Raw genomic sequence first — 15,496 nt, 5'->3', positions numbered from 1 at the left:
AAAATCTAATCTTCTAGTAATTTATTCACAAGGATATTTAAAGTAACTTACAAAAATGGCTGACACAGAATCGGATTTGAACTGTCTCAGATTGGGACAGTCATATCCTTTAGGCTAGCCTGCGGCTATTCGGAAGGCCATGCATTGGTAATGCCCTCTGGGAAGGTGGACACCAGCTGGCACCATCCATAATTTTTTTGTGCTTGAGTGTCCCAGACAGCGAGGGGGGAAAAAAAGGCTTGCCTGTTGTGACTTCATCTTGCTCAATTTTGGAGATTGACAGAGGCCTATTTGCTCTCATGGTAATAGCTGAGGTGCTTGTTGCTGTATTAAGGCTGATTGGAGAAAGGTTTCGGCGTGTCTGATTTCCTCCCACAATATCCTTGCACTCTTATGTCTCCCTATCAGCAACTGTCAGCTGAAACCCATTCAGAGAGGTACATAGTCTTATCATAAATGATGTAATGCATCCTCGCGGTTCCTGCTTTTTGCGCCGCTTTTTCCCCGCTCGGTGTACGCACTCCCACGCAAAGCAGATACGGTGGACAAGTTCATTGGTATGTGCACAGTGTTCTAAAATAAGGCAAGCCCACACTGGGATCATCAATAGGCTGACACACTGTTGTGGTGGTGGAGCTGAGAGGTTAAAATAATATCTAAATCAGGAAATTCTGGGAAGTGTCAGACTGAAATGAATCATTCCTGTCTCATAGCATTTTCGACAACACCTCTTTGAAAGTCCTGACACGCTGTATCTCTCCCACCAGATGGTGGGCCTCTTGGAAGTTGTTTTCACAGGGGTTCTTTTTGCTCTACAACGAGGTACCACAAGCACTGGGAAATAATATTGCCATTAGTATGCAAAGAGATGCTAAGGCCTTTTTTCATAAACCTTGGGCTCATTTCCTCTGACTCATTGTCAGATTTCTGCCAGACAGAAGTGGGTAATTCAAATGAGGTGTTCTTGGAGTAAAAAAAACAAAAAAAATGAAAAAAAAAAAAATGCAATAAAACAACAAAACTAAATACCAAAAAATGAAAATCAATACTGCATAATATCTGTTGTTACCGTGGTCCTAGTGTCTATGTTGTATCTACTGTAGCATCTCAGGAGACTTATACATTCAGTGTGAAATATGCAGTGTATAAATATGTGATTTGTACAAAATTACAGAACTCAGGAGTGAAGCAAGAAGCAGTGTTCTGTAGCAATGTTTATATGGAAATGTATTTGTTTTTTCTGTGCAAGAAACCAAGAAAAAACAAACACCGCTTTTAATCTCAGGACTGTTACCTTATTTTTCTAATGGCATGCCTCCCTGTCAAGAGCTGCAGAAACAAGGCTGCACTAGAAGAGAGATGGACAGGGACGAGGATTACAATAAGAAAACCAATGTCATTTTCAACAAATGCTAAACCATTATGTGTAGGTCTGTAACATATAGTCATGGTTTACATCATCTCTTCCCCTCAGAGGGCAAGTAAACACAAATAAATGCTGTATACCTTTTCTGTGTAAATGCCTTTATCTCCAGGTGAGGCATGACTATCCACACAATACGCCTGCCTCTGCACAGGGAAAATAGTTTATGTGCAAATGCATTAATGGCCATGAAAATAAACCACATGCCTCTGCAAGATCAAAACCTTACATATACTGTACCTTAGGCTAAAAATGTCTGAAAGTTGAACCAGTTTTGGCAGTACTACCTGCACATAATCCATGCAAAGCAGTTTCAGCAGACATTTTGATGGAACCTTTGTCTGCATTAAAGAAAGAAGAAATTCACGGTCCACAGAAAAAAAGGAATTAAATCTTCTGCCAGTGTATTTACACAAGATATGATCTGTGGTTTCATCATTCTAGACTGATTACAAATTGTTTACAAGTGGACTAGCTGTCGTACAGGGTGTAAGCACAGTGTCCCTCGTCATATTGCCCCCCCATGTTTCCTGTCACAGTCTGCTGTCAGACATCAAATAAAGCCAAAATTGCCACAAAATATGTTACAGACGCATCACAGGCCCTCACATTTGTCTTTGTATGGCATTGACTGGCAGGAAGTGACAGAACAATGAGGTGCTGTAGGAGCTTTTTAGTCCACTTCCATAGCTCAGCATATAGTGCATGTACATCTACTTCACAATGGATATTATTGTAAACACAAACTCTGTCATTGATCAAATCTTCCCCTTCGTCCTTTAAATAAATAAAACCGATCACTTTTATAAGATCTCTTATATTAAGTCACAAGTCTGGATATCATTTTACTGTGGTGTTAATTATCCTATGCATCTCTAAAAATCTAGATTTTAGTTCACAAGCAGCCTCTTGAAAGCTCGTCTGGCTTGGCCCATTAAATTGATGGAAAAAATCACCGTCATTGCCCTTGGCCAGAGGAGACAGGACCAGTGCTTGAAGATCCCTCAGACAGGCTTATCATTAGGCCCAGACTCAGACATGTTTGACCTTTTAGACTCTCCAACCTGAGCAAAAATAGGGTGTCATTAAGAACTCAAGGTCAGAACAGATAGACTGCAATCAGGTAATGATAGGGAGGCCTTCATGCTTGTGTTCTGAAGAGTTGGTCTTGAAAAGTGTTTAATGTGGCTCTTTTTATTGACAATACTTTTCCCTGTGCCAGGCAATTTCATTGTCCCTCATTGTTCATACAGCTGCTTCTGCTCTGTACTGTAGCCCTTAATGTTTGGCCTATTAAGTAGAAGTCAAATGAGTTCTGCTCCTACTATCGATTTCACATGTACTTTGTAATGGCTTGATAGAAGTAGCAACAATTCCAATATGAACAGCCGTTGCAGGGTAGAACCTGTGCATTTATCAGTGATTGCCTTTAAACATGTTTTTTGGTAGCCCGCAATTGTGACATTGTGCAGTGGGGGACAAAAAACCTGCAACCTTTCGGTTAAATTGGGAAAAACAAATAATAATGAAGTTAGATTTGAATTCAGTTATTGGAACACCAGCTTCAAAGTGTTACATTCAATTTCATTTTGCCAAATTTCCACCTAATAACAGACGTACAAAAAATGTCATTCAGAGCGACACACCATCAGCATGAGAAATTGACATTTCTGCAGCTCAAATACAGTCTGCTCTGGCTCTAACTGCCCTCTTTGTGGGGGTTCCCGTCTAGCAAACAGCCTTAAGCTTCTGGCTGGGCTACTACATGGTTTTGTTCACTGGGTCTATGTCACATTTCCTACTTTTGTTGTAAAATATAATGGGACACATGTGAAATTATGGCTGGAATTGTCATCCAGGGTTTTTCTGCTGGCTACTTGTGGGGTTTGGGCGTTTGCATGTGCTTAACTAAGCCAAGCAAGTTAGTTGTGAAGTTAATTAACAGTAACTCTTAAGTGGTTGTGATTTTAAATCCCCCACAAAACCCCTGCAGGAAGCCGGAGGGGAGGCTTGTGATTAGGATTTCTCTTAAGTGGCTCTCCCGCCTACGTGCTCACATGAATCACTGCATCATTTTGGCTTTCACATCAAATCCTACACAGGCAAAACTGTGCAGGGGCAAATCTGCATAACTAAAATCACATTTTAAGATCTGGAAAGTCATAGCCTCCTCTCAGACACGATGAGAGCACAGCCAGAGCATGTTATTGGTGATGCTGGACCCTTTCGCAGTGAATTTGTAAAGTCATGTCACAGGCTTCCATCAAGGGGATAAAGTAGAAGTGGATTTAGTGTAGGGCTTGGCAATCACTCCTCTGTCTTTTTCCTGGCTCAAGCCAGAGGTGGAAGCTCGGCCATCAATATTCTCTCTTTCTGTGCCTTCCCTTCCCCTTTCAGTCTCGTCCCAAACAGACAATTGCTTTATTAGATAAGGAGCAGTGGACCCTCCAGCTCTAATGCCTTGTTCAAAGTGGGAAATCGCACATTCCCACCTCTGCAATTTCAGGTCATCAAGCTCCAGAAACCAATGAAAAAACATGGTTGCTTATGAGCTTTACGTTCTAATTATAATTAATTAAAGGTTTAGTCTGACTGCGGTTTTCATACAAAGGTCTTATAACAGCAGTGGGGGAGTGCACTGAGACTTTCTTGGCTAATACAGATGAAAGACTTGAATGGTAAATGTGCTACATTTATATAGCACTTTTCTAGTCTTACCCACTACTTTACAACCCAAGACAGCGTTCACCCACACACACACACACATTCACACACTGGTGGCAGAGGCTAGGGTCCAAGGTGCCATCTGCTCACCAGGAGCGATGACCATTCGCACACACACTCACTCATCGATGGCAGAGCCATAGGCAGCAACTGGAGTTCAGTATCTTGCCCAAGGACACTTCAGCATGAGCGCAGGGGTCAGGGATTGACCGCTCTACCTACAGTACCCCCTGAGCCACAGCTGCCCCAGAGACTCGACAGATGACTTGAAAGATTTTTACTTTTTATTAAATATTTACATCTTTCCTGATAATAAGAAGTTACATTTCGTTTGTATGCAAGGTCTGTAGCTCAGAAATGAGGAACCACTACAACCAATGATTACCACCACAACATCCCACTACATCTGGCACTACAAAACACACATAGAATGATAGGAACGTGTCTTTTTTGCCAACGCATTGGCCAGTCAAATGTTAGCTAGAAAGCAAATCTGAACTTAAAGCTATCTTCAGACGTGGTTTCAAATGGATTATACATTTAATTAAGAAGACACATCATTAATGTAAAAGACAATTGGGGGACAGACTCTGGGCCATATAACCAGATAAAATACGCAGGGACATTACTGGCTATCACAGCCGCCTGTCATTGGTTAGAAATCATTACAATTCATTGCATATGGATACTTGGTGTGTCACATTTTAAGGCAATGTCTACCCCTTTAGCATAATTTTTCAATGTGCAGACTCCCTGGTAGAGTTAGCAATAATAGCTAATAACATCTGGTTATACTTTCAAAATAAAGCTTGATTAGAACAATAATAAACACGTGGTTCTTGGTGTGAGACAGGTGCACTTTGGTTTGGTTTCGGCAACAAAACTACTTGGTTAGGTTCAGGGAAAGATCATGGTTAGGCTTAAAATGAGCATGTTAGCTACGTATGTTGCACACACACACACACACAGGTATATATATATCAGCATGATTTATATATATATGCTATAAGTAAAATTATGCTGATAATGCATCATGGTTTCTGTTGTCTTATAAATGATTTGAAATGGCTGTGTTATAATTTCAAAGCCCCACTCCATCATCTGGGATTGGAGTGGACGAGGAGTGTGACGAGCACGTCAAGTTTACACTTTATGAATTGTGTTTGTTGTTTATTCTTGCTTTGTTTTGGTACTCATATTTTTTAACATGTTGGAAATAGTTGTATTCTGTGCTATTCTGTTCTATTGTACGACATTGACCTTGATTTCTGTGGAGAGTGTTTTTTTCCCCTTTGGTCATGTTTGTTTGACCGTCTGACTGGATGAATGGAGGGGCTGTGGAAGAGCTAACTGTTACCTGACATGTTGCACTGCACTAATTAGCATGCTATTGAGTGGACATGTGGTTAACATATTTGAAGCTATAACCATGAAGAATCTGCGTCCAGATTGATCCATGTGAAAAATTTTCAGTTCATTGGGTAGTTTTATTTTGACTGAACGTATGTTACATGGAACTCTGCTGTTCTCAGCTAATGTAAACGTAATTTAATGAACTCCATGCATGTGCTCAGTGTTAAAGACTTTCCCACCACTTATTTTAGTTACTACTGTGTAATTAAACTTTAACTACATGAATGCTTGATTCAGCTCAAGTGTTTATTAATCCCAATGGGAAACTGCAGTGTTACAGCAGCAAATTAATTACATAAAGCACAAAACAAAGTAGACTCAATGAGGTAGATATGAAACAAAGTAATGGAACCAAAGTACAAAAACCAGCACAATACTCTCTACTAATAACCCCAAATATATGCAGTAATAGTGTTTGGTGATATTCTGCACAGTACAAGTCAAGTAGATACTGTAAATTGATTTGTGTTGGCATGACAGATTAATTAAAGGAATGGTTTGACATTTTGGGAAACAATCTTATTCGATTTTTTTGCCACTAGTAAGTGTCTTTTTTGTGTACAGGCATATTTCCTGTTTCACTGTGTATCCGTAACAGTAAGGGTGGAACTGACTGAGTGAAACATGTAACAGACAAATTTTGCCCAAAGCAATTTTTGCAAAATACGACTAATTGGTATCTTTTTATTTGTACTATTCATGGATTAATGACCTTTTACGCACTCATGCTTAAAAAAAAATATTGATTCGGTTTTTGACTTTTATTTTGTAAAAATTAATGTTAATTGGTATTTATGTGGCAAATAATGGTGAGACACTAAGGAAATAACAGTCAGAATGTTGCTTTCTATCATTTAGGAAATATAATATATATCTGTGTGACTGCAGAGAGGGAGAAAAGGTGGAGGAGAAAAGGCAGGTGAACCAGCAGGGGTCATTTCCAGGAGCCTTCAGCCACATTGAGCTGTATTTGTCTTCCAGCCTCACAGCGGTGTGGGAGGTCAATGGAGGATCTGCACTCGCTGTGTCATGTTTGAAACAAGAGATTATATTGTTGAGATACAGAGGAGAGGAGGGAGAGAGAATGCAAGGGGGAGAAGGCAAGCCTGTTTTCTGTTGGCAATTACAGTCGCAGCATCAGATCAATCCTGCCATCTCACACGTTCTGCTGAAATAAGTCTCCCAGCACCGAAAATGAGACACTGGAGATTCTTGCTCCAGTGTTAATATTTTGTTTAGCAAGTACCACATGTTTTTAATAATGCCATAATAAACCACAATAAGCAGGGATTGTCCGCTTGCTGAATTCCCAGACTGATTGTTGTGTGTAAAAAATGTAATGAGTATAGGGTAGAATAACATTATGGCCTCTGTCATCTTTGAAATAACAGCTATTATGTCATTTTCCCAAATGTTGAGGAAAAGTACATAATCAATATTTTTTCATTTACACACACATGCTGTTTTTTTTTTTTTTTTTATCAAACCTGCGGTTCTCTTTTGTTGTTTTTTGTGGAGGGAAAGCTTTCTTTGGCTGGTTTTTCCCAACCGATGTTACGTTCTGGCCCTCCACACAGCTACTGAACCCCAACCCCTACCCACAACCTTTACCGTAATTCAAACCTTAGCCCTTAAAACAAAACTTGACCCTCAAAACACAATCCTGACCCATGAGTACCTCAATTTGTTTCCCCAGGGTGACAGGAAGTCCCCATAGGTTGGTGTGCTATAAAAACGAAACACACACACACACACACACACACACACACACCTATATATATGTGTGTGTGTGTGTGTGTATAATTAGGCGGATATCTATATATCTGTGTGTGTGTAGTGTGTGTGTGATTGTATACAGTTGTGTTCAAAATAATAGCAGTCCCACATCACTAGGAAGATAAATCACTGTTTTTGTTAGAATTTCAACTTCTACAGTGCAAGTAAGTTTCTAGAAGGTTTAGTAAAGGTATAGAAAACCAACATCCAACAGGCATGACGTGCATGCTGCTGATTCTGTGAAACTGAATCATTAACTGAAAGGGGCGTGTTAAAAAAAAATAGCAGTGCTGAGTTCACTTCTCAGCACTGCTTTTTTCTGTGAAAAAAAGTAGGTGTTAAACAGGTGGCCCTTATTTAAGGATCAAGGCAACTGGCGCTGCACATGCTGGCTGTGCATTTGTCCGTGAAAAACACAGTAAAATGGGTCGTTCAGACACTGTTCAGAAGAAGAGCGTTCTTCGATTAAGAAATTAATAAAAGAGGGGAAAACCTATAAAGAAGTGCAGAAAATGATAGGCTGTTCAGCTAAAATGATATCAAACACTTTAAAATGGCAGCCAAAACCAGAAAGGTGAGGAAGAAAAACGACTATTCGAATAGATCGGAGAATAACCAAACAGGCGAAGGCTCAGCCAATGATCAGCTCCAGGAGGATCAAAGAAGATCTAAGGTTGCCTGTGAGTACTGTAACAATCAGACGACGTCTATGTGAAGCCAAGCTATCAGCAAGAAGCCCCCACAAAGTCCCATTGTTAATAAAAAGACATGTGCTGAAGCGGTTACAATATGCCGAAGAACACATTGGCTGGCCTAAAAAGAAATGGCCTAATATGAGAGTAAGATTGTTCTTTTTGGGTCAAAGGGCCACAGATAGTTCGTCAGACGTCCTGCAAACACTGAATTCAAGCCACAGTACACAATGAAGACAGAGGAGCATGGTGGTGCAAGCATCATGATATGGGGATGTTTCTCACACTATGGTGTTGGTCCTATTTATCACATACCAGGGATCATGGATCAGTTTGAGTACATCAGAATACTGGAAGAAGTCATGTTGCTGTATGCTGAAGAGGAAATTCCTTTGAAATGGGTGTTTCAACAAGACAATGACCCCAAACACACCAGCAAGCGGGCAAAATCATGGTTCCAGACAAACAGCATTCAGGTAATGGAGAGGCCAGCACAATCCCCGGACCTTAATCCCATAGAAAACTTGTGGGCTGACATAAAAATGCTGTTCATGAGGCCAAAACCAAGAACCGGTGCCAGAAGTTGGTCGACTCCATGCACCACAGATGTGAAGCAGTTATCAGGAAAGTTTAATCTTCAAGCATTTCTTAGTTTACACAGTACATTTTTGAGTTTGTAAAGACAGATGTCAACACTGCTATTTTTTTAAACATTATATTTCTTGACTTTCTGTAAAATATTATCAAATTCAATTACTTTTCCCAGTTTTCTTGCTTTGAAATAGAATGTGCAGTGTCCCCAATCCATTTGTGTTCATTAAAATACAATTAATTTGAAGAATTTTGACGTTTACTCACCTTTTTAAACACGCTGCTCTTATTTTGAGCACAACTGTATATTATGTAGGACAGAAGACAGCTGAACAGCATGTTGTCTCATCAGGTGTTAAGTTAAATTGACTGTTAAAATGAAGTTTATAGTAGGATTTTATTTCCATGCATACAGCATCTGCAGTGGGCAGAATTGGTCAGTGTTTTTTTTTAATTGCCCTGTATTTATGAGCAGGGCTGGCAGCCTGTTTTCCATGCACTCATACTAATCCAGCGCTCTCTACTTCTAACCAACCAAATAACTTTACAAAGTGTGCAGCGCCCCAAGGATGAAGGAGAAAACTGTCAAACGTGCAGAATGGCAAACACAGTCCTCATCAGGGCAGGATGCTGAAGGTTGGTACTTTTTTGTTGCAGAGGGTACCAGATCGATATCACCAATTATCAGAACATGTTGAGGTAAATGGTGCCAAACAACATCCCAGAGTTTCTCCATTTCTAACATCAGCTCAAAGTATCTCAGTAAGCACTTGTTCTTGAGGAGAGGTATTTTGTCATTTAGCCCACACTGCCCCATTTTTCTTTCTCTGAATTTTGCCTTAACTTGAAGGTGGTGTTGAAATAGGACTTATCATTCTCTCCTCAAGTCACCTATGATGATTGATTAAATGATAGCCACCCAGAGTCTATGTATGCAGACTAGAGGCAGGCAAAAGCAGAGTTCAGTGATTGTCTTTAGAAACAAACCCACCTGCACCAAGGTTCGTGCTTCCACTAAGAAAAAAATATCTCAAATATTGCTGCAAAACTATAAAGTCAGCTATTTTTTTACGATTTTGATTTTCTTTAGAATATTTGCTAAACATTTATTCCTTTACTTTTTACAACAGTTCTCACACAATCTTACACAACAAACAAAAAATTCAATGTATTGCACGCACATTTAGTAAACTGCACCACATGATTAAGCTCAGAGTCATTTACATTTACATTAATAGCACAGATAATTGCTTGTAGTACACAATGATTCAACCTTTACTATTGTATTTCAGTGCTGCAGCATATTCAAATAATGAAACATAAATTAAAGCAGCATTAATTAATCTTTTTTTGGTAACTTAGAGGCAGCAGCTGACGGTAGACAGCTACCTGCTGCTGCTGGAAACCAGGCTCCAAAACAAAGAGCTGAAAGAGGCTAAAAAGCTGAGGGGAACTGCAAAGTCAGACGGATATTCTCTACAGTGAGCAACTAGTTTCACATTACATGGTCATTTGATCAGTTGCTAATATAAATATTTTGATTGAACCAGCTTTACATCTAAGGGAACATTTCTTGACAATAAAGAAGTGCTTATTGTTGTAGAATATCAAAAAGAGAAACAGAGTTGTAGAACGTCAAATCCTGTCATTTCTTTTGGCAAATGTTGTGCATTTACACCTAAAAAGTCATGGATTGTCATAGAATTGAGTAGTTGATTTTACATGAGAGGACCATATTGGTGGTAGTGATATCCTATTGATCATTTCATCCTTTTAAAAGGAGGTGGGTTTTTCTTTAGTGACTAAGTAGACATCCTGGCATGACTCCTTATGGACAACTTAAATATAAAAGAGACCATCTTAACCCTAAGAAACATAGGAAAGATAATATTGAAATTGGCAGTGTGCAAACCAAGAGAGCATCTGTTTGCAACAGCAGGGAGTGGCAAATGTTGTAATCATATTACAAGACACACAGATGAGCAGACTTCAACCTGCAAATCTAATAGAGGCCACTCTGTTTGGAGAGTAAGCACTTTTCCTCTCACCTAACCAAGGGCCGCTGTGCTCGCTCAGTGACAGTATTTTCCCCTCCATGCCCTGTCTCTTGTTGAAAAAATTCACACAATGTACCTTGCTCTTTCTGTCAGTTCTTTTATGTGGGATAGATCCACTTATGCCACATACAACGGCTGCCAAATAGCCAGCAATGTAAAATATGAGTCCAAAGGCTTTTTTAATCCATAAAAAGCTTTGTCTGCCCTGAGTTCTGTCAACAGCTTTTACATTTTCCTCAGTGATGTCCTTCCAACTGTCTGATGAAACTGCTGGCAAGTGCCACTGTATTAGCATAGGGCTAGTCTTTAGTGTCATTTTATGTTCTTATTCCTATCAACATGAATGTCTATGAATAGACAAAAGCCGCAGAATTACCATATTATTATCTTTTAAATGAGTACCCCACAGATTCAAGATGTGTCCCAATCCTTCCAGATTTTTGTGTCTTCCAGACCGGGGTATTACTTTTTACCGAGTAGAGTTAGCTGATCAGTATGAAGTAATAATTCTACTAAGCTGTCCAAAATTTAACTAACTGGATTGTTGTGCAATGACATGGACTAATATTATTTGCAGTGGAGTTCTTACATCGATCGCTGGATATTCACACGTGAATCTCAAGAAGGGTTTTGAGATACACCCAATCAGGCAGATGTGCATTCTTGCCGACAGTGACAGGATGTGTGCTGGATCTTTTCGATATGGAATAAGGTCAACAGGTTTGCCTGACGCTAACGAACTGCACCTGCAGTTTGTGGTCAGAAAGTCAAGGTCCAGTGGTTGAAAGTGATAAAATTACAAGATTATGTGCATCTGTAAGTTTTGAAATAAGATGTTTTCACCTTGGATTGGCCATTTAAATGGTCCCCCATACCTATGTAGATCAAATGTTTATATGCTCCCTTCATGTCTCCCAAGCTTTCCATCCCCTCACAAAGAATTCATCACTTTTCCATTTCCTACGTTTCTGACCAAACTGAGCCATGCCCTCTTTCCCTCAGATTTCAGAAGACCAGTTTCAATGATGAAGTGTTCTGCACAGTATGCCATGACCTGGGTTTGTTTACCAATGTGAAGAAGAATAGGGGTTGAAATCCCCTCTATCAAAAACACAATCTCTCGTCATTATCTTGGAAAGCCCTTGAAATATAGTTCTTCTCAGAAGGTTGGCCAGTGGCTCACTGCACAGCAGAATAACGAGGGATTAGCTGGACAAATTGAAAATGTGGGGGTGTAGTTTCATACTTGAAAGACAGAGGGAGAGAATGAAAACAGATACGATTGTTGGGATGTCTACATATGGCAATCATGCTCTTTAATTGTTACCCAAGTTGTTCTTGTTATCATTTCTCCCCTCAGACTAAAGGAGCTGGAGTCCTGGCATCACACTGAGGGCATCTGTATGCAACAAGCAGACGCAGTGCACATAGCCACAGTAGCCCCTCCACAGTGTCCTTAAGTTATCCCCACTGCCACACACACAACCACACAAACAAACACATATCCGCCTAGTTCAGCAGGCGAGTTAAGGTCATGGATCTCTGTGTGCTCTCCTGGTGCCTGTCAGCCTAAAGAAAAATTAAAGCCGTTCAGAGAAAGCTGCAAAGAGGTGCTTACTGCATCATGCCGATAACACCCTCTCACCCAGCGCTACCTGCTCCCACCCACCACTCCTTTGTTGAGACTTTTTAAGATATTGCTTGACTCGCTCGGGGGAGGGGATCCATCCTCAGAGGGATGACACATCAGCAGCGTGAGTCCTGCTGCATGTTTATGTAATGGTCTGTGCGAGATTGGTAGAGGCCTCACTGTGATTAAATCAACGTGCTGAAAGGTGGCGAGAACCTGATTCAGAGCTCAATGCATGTTTGCAGGAGGATGATACTGATGTGCTCTGGATGTGTATAGTCGCGTGAAGAAATGAGAGGAGCCCAGACGTTTGCAGCATATTAAATTGTTTCTACAATAGGTGCTCGTAATGTTCTGGGACTCAGGGTGGATCAGGTGTTGTAAAGTAGATAGGGTTGTATCTGCTTATTCTACTCCACTGATGCCAGCAGTTTATACAACAGGACTCACCTGACCACTCCACTTACAGCGGCGCACTATCCAGTTGTTCAGATGCTTCCCTGCCAGGTGTTTTTTTTTTTTCCTGCATTTTAAGTCATGTTGTTTCGGTTACTGAGACAAAAACAGACACGGCAACCAGGTCTGATAGATACAGAAAGAAAGAGCTTCCTTTAAATTATTTATGCCAAGGCCAGCTCAAAAAAAAAGATATTTCTAAAAATCAGAAATGTCAAAGCCATGACTTTACAGATGAAAGTACTGCATGGCAAATATAAAACTCCAGTGGGAAAAAAGTGATTGCAAGTCATTTGAAATTCTGATTTTCATGTAACACAGCAAGTATACAAATAGATATTGCTCTACAAGTGGATTTCTTACCATCACACCAACACTGGAGTCATTTAACAAGCAATTCCTGACCACACAAAAGCATATATTCTTTGTGTCAGTGTGCATTATGGTTTTGTGTTCATGTGTCTTCCTAACCTTGTCCTTGACTGTGTGTGCGCTGCATTTGGTTGGGTGGGTGTGTATATGTGTGTATGCGTTACTGAACGGGTAAAATGGTACCCCGCAGTTCCTGTTCTCCGGTGGAGGCTTCCACATGCCGAGCTGATTCGCCGTGAGTGGCCTGATGGATCATAACGCACGTTTAACAGTTGATGGACTGGTAAATAGCATTCGCTGTGCTCTTGGCAAGCTCCCTGATTTCCTTGTCCTCAAGAGAGAGGTGAAAAAGGTCAGCAGCAGAAAGACTGGTAGAAAAGGGGCTGCGTTTTAAGGAAATTTAAGTCATTCTATTCACTGGAATATGCTTTGGTTGTGATCGAACCTGATTGTTTGAAAGCAAGGTGCTTTTCATCTTGAAAAACCACATGGCTTCCTTCTCACCTCGCTGCTCCTGCACACCCCACCGCATATGACAACCAATATCCAATCATAAATGGTAATATACCTTTGATTAAAGGCAGAAATAGATATGACAATGTGTCACGAAGGACTCATTTGTTGGCTGCATGCTCCAAAGTCATTTATTTGGGCTGTGACATAACTCACTGCCCATAAAATGCAGAATGGTAATGACTCAAAGGTCAGAGGCAGAAGTCCTGGTGGAGGTGCCATTTGTTTCGTAATACCCAGAGAAACTCTAACATTATTGATTTCCTGCACCGCATGACTTTGAAAAGTAATTACTAGGTTATATATGATGAGATTTCCCTCCCCAAGGGATAACTTTATTACTGCAATATAACATCCCCTCTCCACCCCTAAAGAAATACAAGGTAGTCGATACAGCATGCCAGTTGTTTGCATAGAGAAAGGATGGGCACTATCAATGACAAGACCAATTTATTTATCACAGCCACAGAGGTAAGACAGTGAAAGGGTTGGTAAAGAGGTAAAAGGAAGCATTCCTTTCACAAGCCCACAATCATATTCTTCTGCATGATACAGGCCCATCTGTGTTTCACGCTGATTTGTTTGTCTCTCACAGGGGACTCAACCTATTTATTCCTAAGAAAATAAAGCTGCTTTTTTCTGCGGCTGCCTTCAGAAGCGAGAGGGAAAGAGCGGCTTGCTAGGTGCTTTTAGGACCACTCTGGAGGGAGGGCAGTGAGAGACAGGGGCAGTGGGGGAAGAGGAAAAGGAGAGAAAGGATGAGATGGGGGAGATAAAGGATGTGGGAGAGAAGAGGAAAGGAGGAAATAGCGAGAGAGTAATGAGAGAATGAAAACGGAAAATGGGATGGAGCAAGGCAGGAGAGAGCGGGAGAGTTATGATTACTATGCTCCATGCTGTTTCGCATGGCTCCTCTTCCCAATAGCCCGAAGCGACCAGGGCTCAGATTTGGGCTGCTCACCAAAAGGTGGATATCAGCATTCCTTTGAGCCTTCCTGCCTCCTTCCCCCCTAACCAGACATCACACGCTGCTTCTATCAACTTAGTCCGTGTGTGCTGGTCTTTGAAGTGTGGGCTATGTGATGCTTTTATGCAGTTTTAAATTCCATTTTGCAGGTTATGGCAGTGGTATTAATTGTCAGTTAGTACAAGGTCCTACAAAGCCAATTCAGATGATTAGCATATGGCCCTCACAGACTGCCTTGAATCGGGCATGCATGGTATGAAAACGAATATGAAAGTTCTAAACAGATTTTTAGGAGGTTATTTAGAGTTTAGCTCAGTTCACGTTATAATTTACTAATTTATAAAATCCCAAATGACAGCCTTTAACTCACACCCCTGCTATTGTTAGTGTTTCTCAAAAGGTAGACATTTCCAATAGACCCTTCATTTCTTGCTCACAATGTGAATACTGCTATTTAAGCATCCATTTGTGCTGCTCAGCCTCTATTTGTTTTACTTTTACTGAAATAGATTGACTAAAGCCTTGATCTCCAGTTTTGCAAGTAAAAGAGTGCCAAATCAATCTTCCTTCATGCCATAAATTAACATATCAGATTTCCTTCCTAATCCTAATTCAGTAGCGTATAACCGAGAATGTTTCATAAATCAAGTCTGTCTCCTAGAAATTGCGTTTTTGCACTTCTAATTGTAACAGCAAATATGTTTTCAGAAAAACATAAAGTGTTCATACAAAACATGCATTCACTCGTAACAACTGCTTGAGCAATATTAATGTTTTAACATGCTCTGTTTCGCTAAATGCAACACTTTGTTAAGTTCAGGGAAAGATTGTGCTGTTGGTTAATTATTTAAAAAGTCAAAAATGACGTACAGCAAAAGATTA

The sequence above is a fragment of the Chelmon rostratus genome, chromosome 14, assembly GCF_017976325.1.
Source record: "Chelmon rostratus isolate fCheRos1 chromosome 14, fCheRos1.pri, whole genome shotgun sequence".
NCBI lineage: Eukaryota > Metazoa > Chordata > Actinopteri > Chaetodontiformes > Chaetodontidae > Chelmon > Chelmon rostratus.
This window is presented reverse-complemented; position numbering follows the sequence as displayed.